We start from the raw sequence: 14,048 nt of genomic DNA, 5'->3' as shown, positions 1-14,048 counted from the left end.
TTAGCGGCTTATTTCTTCATACAACGATATTTCATACTAAGCATCTGTCCTTTTCATTCCTGTGAACTGATCGTCATGTTCTGTCTCGTTCTACCACGCACCAATATACTCGGAAATAAGCCGATACTCGGCGAGTTATTACGGAGAAAGGTTAATTAGCAACGCACAAGTGCGAGCAAGAAAGATGAACTTCATGAAGTAAAATTGTTATGAGTCAAATGGCGGATGAGCGTTTGTAAACAACTTGTGTTGTTTTGAATGTTGTTTGTTTTAAAGCGTTAAAAAGAGTGCAGTGTCGCGAATTTAAATTAATTTGTATTGTGATTTGTGACTCGTACAGCTGAGACTGTTGTCTGACAGATTATTTGCTGTCGAAGGAAACTTCGTTTTCCAAACTTAGTTTTGAATGACCGCATGTGCCGTCACGCATACAACTTAACTCGCATTTTTCAAAGGCATCATTATCAAACTTGAAACTCGAACATTGTTGAACATCAGTGCTGAGCGTTTTAGTAAGTAGATTTTTTACTCCGGCTTCCTTCCGAAAATATTCACCCTTCGCCACTGATTTAGAGTAAAACTATCGAGCAATACTGAATGTGTGGAAGAAAGCCTGAGTTTTTACTCTACGTGATTGCTCGATCGAGCAAAACCGTATGTGAGTAAAGTTCTAGTTCTACTCTTCAATCTACGAGCGCGCGTAGCCTTTATTTGTAGTTGTAATTGTATTTATAGACATTTTCGTTAGTGTGCGTACCAGTAGCCCTAGCACGGCCACCAGTAGATGTGCGAAAGTATAGACAAACTGTGGACATAAACTAAAGGTGCCGTTCCGATCTATACGGCGGCCAATCGCGACCGACAAAAATTCAATTAAAATGCCACTTTATGACAGACTATAGTATTATGTCATGGAGTAGGATATATTATTTGAATTTTTAGGACTAGAGTCTGTCATAAAGTGGCATTTTAATTGAATTTTTTGGAACGAAAAAAATATCGGTCCGCCAATTTAAGTTTATTATAGACCAGTTAGTACCGAGCGAGCCACGTTACATTTTTTGGTATCATCACTAATTATTATTATACTTGCTGACGCCAGTAACCCTGTTGCGCATTAATTCGATTATCGCGCAGAAACCGTACCATTTTTCGGCATCAAATGTTTAACACTTTTAGTTCTTTACGTGGGAGAGACATGCTTCGGCACGAATGGGCCGGCTTGACTGGAGAAATACCACGTACTCACAGAAAACCGGCGTGAAACAGCGCTTACGCTGTGTTTCGCCGAGTGAGTGAGTTTACCGGAGGCCCAATCCCCTACCCTATTCCCTTCTCTACCCTCCCCTATTACCCTATTCCCTCTTAAAAAGCCGCCAACGCACTTGCAGCTCTTCTGATGCTGCGAGTATCCATGGGCGACGGAAGTTGCTTTCCATCAGGTGACCCGTTTGCTCGTTTGCCCCCTTATTTCATAAAATATCTGCGTAGAGCAAGTTGGAGTAGAAGCATCAAGGATAGCCTCGGTTTCATAATAAGATAATTTGTCACGAAATAAAATCTTAACCTTTTCAGTTGAGTTAAAAGTAATGGAATGAAACCTATTAATGTTACTCAAAGTGAACCGCGGTAAAAATAACACTTTTTGTTACTTAGTGCTACATCTTTCAAGACTTAAAAGACAGTGCAGCATTTTTTTCTGTTTTAATACATTATTACTTTTTAATAGTGAATGATTTAGCATAAAATATAGCAATAGGCTTTGTTTATTGGTTCTTATTTTGTAGTTAGCAAATCGAAAGCCCTATAGTGATCCTTAGTGCTTAAAGCCCTATTTTGACCTTCAGTCAAAAATCAATGCTCTGGAATGCAATTTAGTGCATTCCAGTGACCCTTTATATTATTCCAAGGTAGAGTAGACCACTGGATTGGAATAACGCAACCGGCCATAAGAAATGTGGAGCGATACGATTTCAGACTTATTCCGTTTTGAAATATAACGAAGCCATATTTTTCTTCTCTTTAAGTTCACTGCTAATCCACTTTACTTTGTGTCAGTTTCAACTCTCACTTTCTTTGAACTGTTGGTAAACACTAAACTAATTATAGGCGTTAATGTTGCACTTATAGAGGCATTACTTAGGTATTGAACGCAGTGCAAATACAAAAGGAAACTTAGTTTTGAATGACCGCATGTGCCGTCACGCATACAACTTAACTCAGAAGGCATTTTTCAAAGGCATCATTATCAAACTTGAAACTCGAACATTGTTGAACATCAGTGCTGAGCGTTTTAGTAAGTAGATTTTTTACTCCGGCTTCCCTTCCGAAAAAAATCACCCTTCGCCACTGATTTAGAGTAAAACTATTGAGCAATACTGAATGTGTGGAAGAAAGCCTGAGCCGTGGTTTTTACTCTACGTGATTCCATGCTTAGGCGTATAACTTATATTAAGGTGACATCCATGATACTGGTCCACACTAATATTAAAATTTCAAAACTGTCTGCTTGTTACCTCTTCACGGCGATCCGATTTTGGTGAAAGGTATGGAGATATTTTGAGTCCCAGGAAAGGACGTTGGATATTCTCGCGCAATAAACAAATTTTGGTGCAAAAGAACTCGAAGTGTTATGTACCATCGAGGAAATTGATACCTAGGCAGTTGACGGACCTACGTCATTTGGTCGGCTTATGTCAATTCAATATTAGCTGTGATCGGTCTGATGGGTTTGACTTTACGCGACAAAATTACTTAGGTCCGTCATCTGCCTAGGAATCAACTTCCTGATAGTATTATCAAATAAAGCTATACAAAAGAACATAATATTATAATAATACGGTTGAATTGAGAAACCTCCTTCTTATTGGAAGTCGGCTTAAAATCCCAAAAAAGCTAATCCGCTTCCCTCAACCAAATTCTCGGAAAGCGGTAGGTTATTGTGATAGCTTGCTTTGCTCGGCAAAACTGTAAGCAGACAAACAGAAAGTCGATACTTGGGATAAGAAGTACCGAAGTCAGCAGAGGCGTGGGCATAAGTATTGTATAGTCATCGCTATCGTACGCTCGTAAAGCATATTCGTTTTTATATCATATCAATATAGTAATAGACTGTAGTAGCTATTTAGCTAACATATTCAGTTTGAGAACCCCGACTACGGTCGAAGACATAGTATTGTAAAGGAATTAAGTTAGGTTTGTGTTGGGGGAAAAGGGATGTTTTTTTGTTTTGTATTAGACTGTCAATATAATATTGCCATAGCCATAGAACATCTTGTTCCAATAGAAATAATATAATCGGCGGCACCACTGCATCGGAATCGGACCGTACGGTTGCTTGAAATTTTTTCGTAAACCTGCCAAAAAGAATGGATTTAATAAGCAACTAATGATCGTGATCACTGACCCAATTAGAAAAATGTCGCTCTTGGATTACGTAGGTTTTAGTTGGAAATGTTACAGAGGTTTCTAAGGAGACGGCAAGGCGGTGGGCAACTTTGAAGCGACACTTGTGAACTCGCGTCACCTTACAAGTGCTAATGTAACTGGACTTCACTTATCTTCATTATCAAACTTCGTATCTCAGGTAGCGAATACTCTAAACTTGATTTTTGTCGTTAAATATCCATTTAAAGTCAGTCGAGAATTATTCGAATATTTTTATTATATTCTTTTTAAGTTTTTGTTTATGCTCCCTGAGAACCCGATCAAACTTTCCGTCCTGCGGGAAAACTGTGACATAGGGTGCCCATATTCTAAATTTGACATTATTTAAGTGTTCCCTAGCCAAATGGCAAAATCGGAACCCTTATAGATTTGTAATGTCTGTATGTCCGTCCGTATGTCACATCCACTTTTTTTCTCCGAAACTATAAGAGCTATACTTACTGTTGAAACTTGGTAAGTAGATGTAGTCTGTGAACCGCATTAAGATTTTGATACAACTTACAAGAATGGAAAAAATATTAAAAATTTTAGAGGTCCTCATAGATACAACTGAAACAAACCAAAAAATTTTCATCTAACCTATGCGTATTTATGGATAGGTCTTCAAAAATCATATTGAGGTTTCTATTATCATTTTTCTTAACCTGAATAGATTGCGAGAGAGACTCTTCCAAAGTGGTAAAATGTGTGCCCCCCCCCCCCCCCCCCCCTAACTTCTAAAGGGCATGATAAGCCTAAAAAAATATATTATGATGTACATTACTATAAAAACTACCACCGAAAATTGGTTTGAACGAGATCTAGCAAGTAGTTTTTTTATACGTCATAAATGGCAAACCTTAATTGAAGTTTAATTAAATCAAATGAAATTTTAAAATAAATCAAAAACCTTTTCCTTTTATAAAAATAACCTTACTGCTGCTGCCGCGAAACCCTTCATGGGCGAGTCCAACCCGCACTTGGCCGATTTTTTTTGATGTTTTTGTTTAAATGCTGTCTGAGGACTCGATTACACCTTCCGTCCTGCGGAACGTAGACATGGGCGCTCAGTTACATCTGCAATTTCCACTGTATTTCATGTCTAAAATGTTTCTTTTGGCTTAAAAGTTTTTACCTCGGAGGTTTTTCAGATATTTCAGACACTTTAAAGCGATTTTTTTAAGTGAAATGTGCATGTTTTTTTAGAGATACAGAGCAAAATTACAAATCAACTGTATGTAAATCATTGTTTCTACAAAAAACACTGTAACAATGGATTTATAAATAAACTAGCTGTCCCGGCAACGTTGTTTTGCCACATAAAGTATTTCGCCCATATTGAAATGACTAAATAAGTATGGCACCATGGCAACGTCCATCGCTATCCAGTCGCACAAACGATGGTCAATGATCGCCGTCAGTCTCGAGTTGTAATAATTTACTATTAATTCATTTAACAAATGCACTTATTAATATAAAAAGTAGCCAGTAGCCGACCTACTGAATATGCATATAAAGTTTGGTAAAAATCAGTAAAGCCGTTTCGGAGGAGTGCGGTAACTGACATTGTGACACGAGAATTTTATATATATTAAGAAGATGAACTGCACTAAGTTTTTGTGATTTGTACAGAAAATATACTTCAAATTGTCCGTAAATAGTCTATCTTTTAATACCTTTGAATTTAACATAAGACCACCAAGAACATAAGACCTGTTCTAAGAAACCTTTAGATAAATTAATTCCACTTACTTCTTGTACACTTTATTTGCTTTACTTTTAATTGTATCATTATATTAAATGAGACTAGTCATATCATGAACACCTCATCCCATTAGATATTATTATGTTACGTCAATATATGTCTATCTATAGATTAAATTGTGGTTATAGAATAGAAATAATTTATTTCAGATAAAATGCGCCCACAATATTGTAACTAATAAAAAACAAATAATAATAAAATTAATAATACCTAGTTAATTATTGCACAACAAAAATATTAAAGCGGTATGGGTAAAAATCGCAGTTTAAAAAGTATCCGTATTAAATTATTAATATTATTGATAGTTGCTTAATCTCATTTTCAGCAGTTTTTATGTTATTTTTAACCAATTTCAAAAAAGGAGGTTATCAATTCGACGCGTATGTATGTAATATTTTCCGAACTGTCCAGTTTTTGTATAGTATGTTTAATGTTAATCTGTAGCAGCTTCTGAACAAATGTGCCAAATTTCAAAAGTGTATGTATGTTTTTATGTTTGTGCACGCATATCTCCGGAACTACAAGTTCGATTTAAGTGATTATTTTTTGTTGTACTAGGTATTGTTCAACTTAGAGAATACTGCAAGTTTCATCAAATTGGTTCAGTAGTTTTTGAGATAGGAAATTTTAATTCTTAATTACGTACAATTTTAAGTCGGTTTTATCTTTTTAAAATACTATTATTTAACACAATACTTCATGTCAAAACGTATAATATATAAGTTATAAGGGTACTGTAGAATATTAGGCATTTATCAAAGCAGCCGTTGTCAGTAAATGATTTATGGTTCACAAGGTAGTTCACAAGCCAAATTAAATCTAATTATATGTTATGAAATACACACTGCAACAGATAGTTTACATCTGAAAACTTTGTTTGTTAAGACAATATAAATACCTGAATGCCTACGCGACCTAGATTAGGGAGCTCAAGGTGATAAAGATGATTATAATGACGTGTAGCAAAAATTAGTCATTGAACTTGGAATTCAGATCGACATAGAAAAAGAAATGACTGCTACATAAAAAGCACGTAGAGTCGATGGTGTCACTGAAAAACTACATAATTCACATTTTAAACTTCGGCAGGCCTGGACAATGTCGTATAAAGTGGTTTCAAATGTTAGACACGCAAATTGTATGCATCCTAGTGCAATGCCTCAACCGTAGGCAGTCTTATTCGAACCGGGCGGCGGATCGCACGCCCTACGCGTCGCACTCACTCGTAAGTTTTGTGACAGTATCCAAGCGCGCTCTACATTACCTTGCGATTCTTTTTATTTGCGGTTTGAAACTTTTTTGGTGGCAACTTGATAACAGGAATTTTCCCGATTTGTCTAGGCAATTTTGGGAAATGTAAACCCCCATTTTTTTTTAAAAAGTAACCGCCGTACTCAGAGACATTTAATTGTGATTAACCTTCAATTTAATGAAGAGTTTGACAGAGTTTGACAGATAAAACCCCATAGGTTTAATATGTCCAAGTTTTTAATTAATTACATTTAAGTAATTAATGTTCCACTCTGAGTGCGGCAGTAAGACACTTAAAAATTGGAATGAAAAGTAAAAGAAATTCAGCCTTAGCTAGCTCGAAAAAGTTTTTAACTTAAATCATATTCGAATATTTAAAAATATAAATTTCATAAGATAAGGTGATAGAAACTATTTAATTTAGAACATTTTATTTATACGCAGTGATCTCACTAGCCGGTAAATTTTAAACATGTCCGCTCTACGCGTATAATCAACCTTTTTGCAGGCTTTATCTAGTTACCATTGCAAACAAGTCTAGATTGAATTTGTATCATCGTATTGTAAATATTTTACATTGTAACATGGATTCATAATCTATACAGTTTAATTTTGATGATGATTTCATTCGCTCCACTAAAAGTTATTTGCTTCTCAAATTATGTTATGAAATTTAGTTATGAGTGACATTCACGTAGTTGCTAAATACAATTAAAGGAAAATAGTTCCAGCAGGTTCTAGTTTGCGTCGAAAAAAATTTATTTTAATTATAATACAGTTCAAATCACGAGAGGAGTCACAAATATTCGTTTCAGGTCAAAATTATTGTGAAGTTTTGTGTCTCGACTCGTGGCACTATCGTAAGGTATAAAATTTGTCGCATATTTTAATTTTATAACCAACATTTTATTTTATAATTATTATAACACTCACCGACTGTATTGAACTCAAAAAAACTCTAAGTTTTCAAACTTTTGTCGCTAAATCATACCTGGAAATTGCTGGCTGCAATAACAAAAAGTAGGTTTCATTAAACTTACGTGCTCGAAGTTGAAAAAAAAAAACAATTTTTAAATGAATCGTGAATAAATCAGAGGTGATTCCTGTTCTCTACATAGAGGGTCATTAATCATTTCGAGGTTTGATGTCAATTCTGCACTAATTGTCCGATTAATTAATGAAATGGTAATACGAAAATAAGTAATGATAAAAGGATCAATCAAAATACTATGACTTTTTTCTGTCGCCTTTTTGCGCAGCCAACTTTGATAAAATACTTTTGATGATGAATAAAATTTTCATGAACACTTTGAGTGTTTAAAAAGGCTCCACTAGTTTTATCAGAAAAATAATTTACGCGCGAGATTAACGGATTTCTGCACATATGAAGTTACTGGAATATTATTTAGTATTATTTATAGTTTAAAAATAATATTTTAACTAAAGAATAAAAAACTACAAATATTCTTAACAGAAAATGGCCACATCCAAAAGTAATCAAAAGGAGAATAAAATTTTGTAAACGTATAAAGCAATTCGGAGCTTTTGCATCGAGCCGAGCGCGAAATATCTTCATAGTAAAGCTGTTTTGTATTTCGTGACTGCTATTGTTCTAGCCAAAGCAGAAACCGGTTATTCGAATGATAGGCCAACAATCAAGAGATAAGCTCATATAGGGTTTAGGGAAAAGACTACGGTTAGGCTTTATACAAAGGATTGAAAACTCAGATAGAGCTCAAATTAGCGTGACACGACCTCCGAGGATAACTGTAATAGCGGTTCTCAAACTTTTTTGTTCGCGGAACCCTTGAAGTGACATTTTTGACGGACCGCCAAAAAATAATATTTTCTTTGAAAGAAATGTCTCCATGCTGATGTCTGGTGACATTTTTAAAAACACTGGAGCCCAGGGTTGCGCGCACACTCAGTCGGAAAAATCAAGCCAATATTGAGATTAATGTTGAGATCTGTTTTGTATCATTGGAGTAGTCATTGAATTTATGAATGAATTATTTGAAAGTAACTCTAACTCAAAAAGATACAGATAAGATCATAATATAAGATATTCTATTAAAAAAATATTTTTATATTAATTTCTTAAATCATTTATCGTTTAATATTTTATGTAAAAACTAGCTGTCCCAGGCAACGTTGTTTTGCCATATAAAGTATTTCGCCCATATCATATTTTTATTGAAGTGACTAAATTGTCACCATGGCAACGTCCATCGCTATCCCGTCGCACAAACAATGGTCGCCGTCAGTCTCGAGTTGTAATAATTTACTATTATTATTCTACAAATGCACTTATCAATATAAAAAGTACCCAGTAGCCAATTCTCAGACCTACTGAATATGCATATAAAATTTGGTAAAAATCAGTAAAGCCGTTTCGGAGGAGTACGGTACTTAACGGTACATTGTGACACGAGAATTTTATATATAAGAAGATTATATGTGTTCTAATTATTCCTCCACTATTTAATATATTACAATTAATGGTAATAATAATAATATCTATGGACGCTTCACACCACGTCAGTCTGGCCCCGTGCTAAGTACCTAAAGGACTTGTATTACGGGTACCAGACAACGGAAATAATTATATTTAATACTTTTATACTATACATATGTAATGTATAGTATAAAAGTATGTAACGCCTCCGTGGTCTAGTGGTATAGAGCGCGGCTCTTGACTCGGAGGTCGTGGGTTCGATTCCCGCGTTGGAAACATGTTATTTCCAAGTTTGGTTAGGACGATGCAGGCTGATCACCTGATTGTCTGACAAGTAAGATGATCCATGCATCGGATGGGCATGTAAAAAGTTGGTCCTGCGCCTGATCTCTCACCGGTCGTGTCGGTCTTCCGTCCCACTGGGTTATGAGAGTAAAGGAATAGAGAGTGCTCTTGTGTACTGCGCACACACTTGGGCACTATAAAATTACTCCTGCGTAGCTGGCTTAGTTTCAATGAAACCGGCCACCGTCACCGAAACCGGTGTGGGAGCTATTACTATACATATATTTAAGATTTTTATTACATTATACACATATTTAATACATCATCCATGATGACTCAGGAACTTTGAAAACTTTTTGTTCCCTCGGCGGGATTCGAACCCGCGACCTCCGGCTTGAGCTACCAAAAGCCCACCAACTGAGCCACAGAGGTCGTCAATTATATACCACATGACGCCCGTAACTCAGTTATGCAGAAATCCATTTACCGCGCGGGAACCGTACATTTTTCCGGGATTAATAGTATCTTAATATATCTTTTTCCAGAACTCAAAGTATCTCAATACAGAAACATAAAAACGGACAAGCACACTGTCGCATCGCATTTATAATATAAGTATGGATTGTATAAAGTTCGTGAATTATTGGAAACGTATGAAATGCGCCTGCGTTTGAGGTGACTAACGGTTCTTGATCAAGTTTAACAACCCCATCGAAACAAATGCCAAGAAACCCGACTGATCCACGATTACTCCGACTATCACCACAATCATCAGCCCTATACCAGTTACAAAATTTCACGCATTTGAAAAGCACTGGTTTTCTAACTGATTTGCTAGTTTATAGCAATATTAGTATATTAATATAAATTGTTCTGATGCGTTGATAGCTTTATCAAGCGAAATGGGACATAACACTGATTCTGTCACTCCTAAAATTCACTTTATGAAAGTCCGACACTCAGAAATTTTTGACAGACAGATATTAATGGTTCCATAAAATTTAATTTTTCGGTAGAAAAACACATAAGAAACAAAAAAAAATCTGCCAAGTGCGAGTTGGACTCGTCCATGAAGGGTTCCGCAGCAGCAATTTAATAAAGATTTATTTTTATGAAATTAAAAGGTTTTTATTTATTTTAATATTTCAGGTAATTTATTGAAAGTTAAATTGAGGTTTACCATTTATCACGTATAAAAAATTACTTGTTATTTCTCGTTCAAACCAATTTTCGTTGGTAGTTTTTATAGTAATGTACCTACATCATGTATTTTTTTAGACTTATCATGTGTCTTTACGTACTGTCTTTACGTCTTTTCGCACGTGTACTGTACTTTAAAAGTTACAAATTTTGCCACTTTGGAAGAGTCTCTCTCGCAAACTATTTAGGTTAGAAAAAAATTATATTAAAAACCTCAATATGATTTTTGAAGATCTATCTATAGATACCCCACACGCATAGGTTAGACGAAAAAAAATTTGTTTCAGTTATACCTACCCCCTAAAATTTTTAATATTTTTTCCATGTTTGTATCAAAATCTCTATGCGGTTCACAGACTACATCTTCTTACCAAGTTTCAATAGTATAAGAGCTATACTATTGAAACTGGTAAGTAGATGTATAGTTTCAGAAAAAAAGTGGCTGTGGCATACGGACGGACAGACAGACAAACAGACAGACAGACAGACATGACGAATCCATAAGTATTCCGTTTTTTGCCATTTGGCTACGGAACCCTAAAAATTAAACTCCATCTAACATATTCATCAATTCAAATAGTGTCCAAGAAGTAAAGCTTGGAATATATTTTGAATAATACGTGTCTACACTATCAAACCTAATACGCTTATTTATTGACTTTGTTACGCGAGGAACAGTGATTGTTGATAAGAACGTGTGTAAAATTTGTTATTAAAGATATTTTAGAAAGATGTAATGACTTACCTACATTAGGGATACTATCATTTTTATCATTGTTACTGGAATTATGTTAACGGGCAAGGCTTGCTAATTCCAGTGCAAAACATGATTCCAGTGATCCAGCGCTGGACTCGATCACTGGATTGGAATACGGTAAACCCCTATTAGTTTGGAGTACTCTCACTCCTAGGTACAATCATTTTCTTTCCGTGTCAAGAAGTGGTGATATAATAATTTTAGACGGACATACGTTAACGTTACTAAACAATATAACATTTCAATGTTGCTTTTATTTGCAATGAAACTTATTTCTAATGCTGTTAGGTTTCTCTAATTTTGCTATTCATAATTATTGTTTTAAATAGTAAAAATTTATAAAACCTAACAATACTATACTTCTATTAGTATACTATAATTCTTGTATGCGAAGCTGTTAACGTTTTATAAGACGTGATTATTCTGTTCAGTCAGCAGGGCAATTATAAAAGCATTATTCTTTCATTATGTTGACTCATACTTCAAGAGACTCGCTTTTGTGCATCCCTTGTTGTTGCATGTCCATAACGTCCATTAGTAACACATAAAGCTCATTAAAGACAATATTATTGAAGAATGCGATTCACATTAAGTTATTAAATTTCAAATCCATACTTAAAAACCGTGTTTGTTACCTCTTCACGCTTTAACCGCTGAACCGATTTTGATGATTTTTTATATGCAGATAGTTTAAGTCCATGGGAAGGACATAGGATACTTTTTATGCCGGAATATATACGGTTCCCCGCGACAAACGAATGTAATGACATGAATTGTAGATGATGTTCATGGTGTAAAGGTGATTAGGAAAACATCAAAGTAATATCTCCTTTTATGGGTTTGATGAATATTTAAACCAATCATGGCTGTGACAAGAAAACATCAAGACAGATTTATTGATGTGTACTGGCGTCTTTGGAACTACTATCCTTGGTTTTGCTAGGCACGCAGTCACTTCGTCACAAAGGTATGGCTTTAGGTCACGATTTCCAACATTCCCTATATTTAGAATATTAATATTATCATTATCAGCGACAGATGTAGGACGTGATTACAGTTTAGTCCGCCATCTTTGTCATTAATATAGTAAACATATGAATATATATTATACTCCTAATTGCTTGTTTTCATAACACCTACATATTTAAAGAGAATCTTTATTCGTAGCTGTAATCCTACTTGGACTACGTAAACAGTATAATTATGAAAAAGCGTATAACAATACTAAATCTCGCCCCAAAGTTAATTGCGTAGCAATTTGCTTATCACACGGGTTTCGTTCATTTTTCCGCAATAGAAGGCAGCATGTCCTTTTCCGTAGCATAAAAATTCTATGTATCCATATCATTAAAAAGGTAACATACATCGTCAGTCTGATAATATCTAGACGCTTGTCAAAATGAGAAGAATCAGAACATGATAATATTAACTTTGAATCAGACTTGTAGCACTTATATTTAACACTCTACATTAACACGAACCCGAGTCAGTATTTTTGGAGATACTTCACATCAGAACAATACTTACAAATGAATTCATCCATTTACATTGTTTGCAGTATTTAGTTTGTTATTTTATTATTTAAATGCCCTTTGATGTGGTGTTGTTTTGCTAGCGAGACGACGCGAGCTCTCGAAATTACGCGCGCTCCCACCTTGCTCCCACCCTTATATCAAAAGAAAAATACGATACTCGATTCCAGAGACAAACATTCGAAAATACTCATGTTTCTATCGAATCTAAATAGAAGATATGGCGGTCGACTATACCTTTTGTTCTTTAGATGTCCCGAATAATACCATCATCTTATTACATTGAATATTTTACTGATTTTGAATAGACGGATCATAATATCTTAGCAGATAACTTTGGTATAAACTATTCAAATCAAATCAAATCAAAATTGTTTTATTTCTGAATAAATTTAAAATAAATGTTTTCAGAATGTCCTACATGATGCCTACCACCGGTTCGGGAACTAACCTCTATATTAATATTCTCAAGGTATATCTATTAAAATACCTTTAGAATACAGATATTTAATATCTTTTTTTCGATCCTTAAAATGCCTATACGTAAAGCAACGTTGGTGGTCAACGTTATTTTTATAAGCTCATTATATTATCAGACTAGTTTACTACTAGTATGCCCTTCTGGACCCTGAGATAAGTACAATAAACATTTATAGGTCACGCGTCTTCTGTTATCACTTCATTGACATCCTAACATATATGCCTATTGCTGTTTCTACATAGATTTCTTATTACATAATAAACTAATTAAAGTATTGTTGTTACTATAGGGCTTTTTGTTAAAGGTTTTATTAGAAATTCTGATACTGTTAATTTTATTCAAAGTAAAAGTTATAAGTCAAAGAAGAGAATATAGGGCTCGAACGAATTATGCCTAAGGCTTCTTACAGACGAACGGCACGTATCGGCGGCAGTTGACGGCAGCCGACGGCAGCCGTTGACAGTTTATGACGCATGCAGGGTGCCTACCACGATCTTCCCTAAAACTATCATGTTTCCAGAACACTTTATTGCAAGATTTTTGTATTTTTTTTTTAATATCTATGGACGCTTCACACCACGTCAGTCTGGCCCCGTGGTAAGTACCTGAAGGACTTGTGTTACGGGTTTTATACTGTACATATATTTAAGATTTTTATTATATTATACACAAATTTAATACACATCCATGACCCAGGAACTTTGAAAACTTTTTGTTCCGTCGGCGGGATTCGAAACCGCGACCTCCGCTTGAGCTACCAACGCGCTCACCACTGAGCCACCGAGGCCGTCGATTACAACAACATTACCGTACTACTCACTTTTTAATTATAATTTTACTAAAAACAGTAAAAAATGCAAAACATTGTTAAATCCGCTGTTAAATATTAACTTTTT

At 35.0% G+C, this 14,048-nt stretch overlaps 1 protein-coding gene across 6 annotated transcripts in view; it reads left to right on the top strand.

Moving 5' to 3' along the window:
• The window catches only part of LOC121739342 (basement membrane-specific heparan sulfate proteoglycan core protein-like), a 196,612-nt gene that overhangs the window by 100,560 nt on the left and 82,004 nt on the right, over positions 1-14,048 (top strand). The window contains exon 1 of one of the 6 annotated variants that reach the window (XM_042131743.1): positions 6,383-6,416. The exons of the other annotated variants lie outside the window; for them this stretch is intronic. The gene's annotated coding sequence lies outside the window, so the exon portion shown is untranslated. Of the gene's footprint in view, positions 1-6,382; positions 6,417-14,048 lie in introns of those variants that run through there. 6 annotated transcript variants of the gene reach the window in all.

Source organism: Aricia agestis, chromosome Z (genome assembly GCF_905147365.1).
Source record: "Aricia agestis chromosome Z, ilAriAges1.1, whole genome shotgun sequence".
NCBI lineage: Eukaryota > Metazoa > Arthropoda > Insecta > Lepidoptera > Lycaenidae > Aricia > Aricia agestis.
The sequence above is the reverse complement of the archived record's forward strand: the minus strand, read 5'-3'. Positions and strand labels throughout refer to the sequence as shown.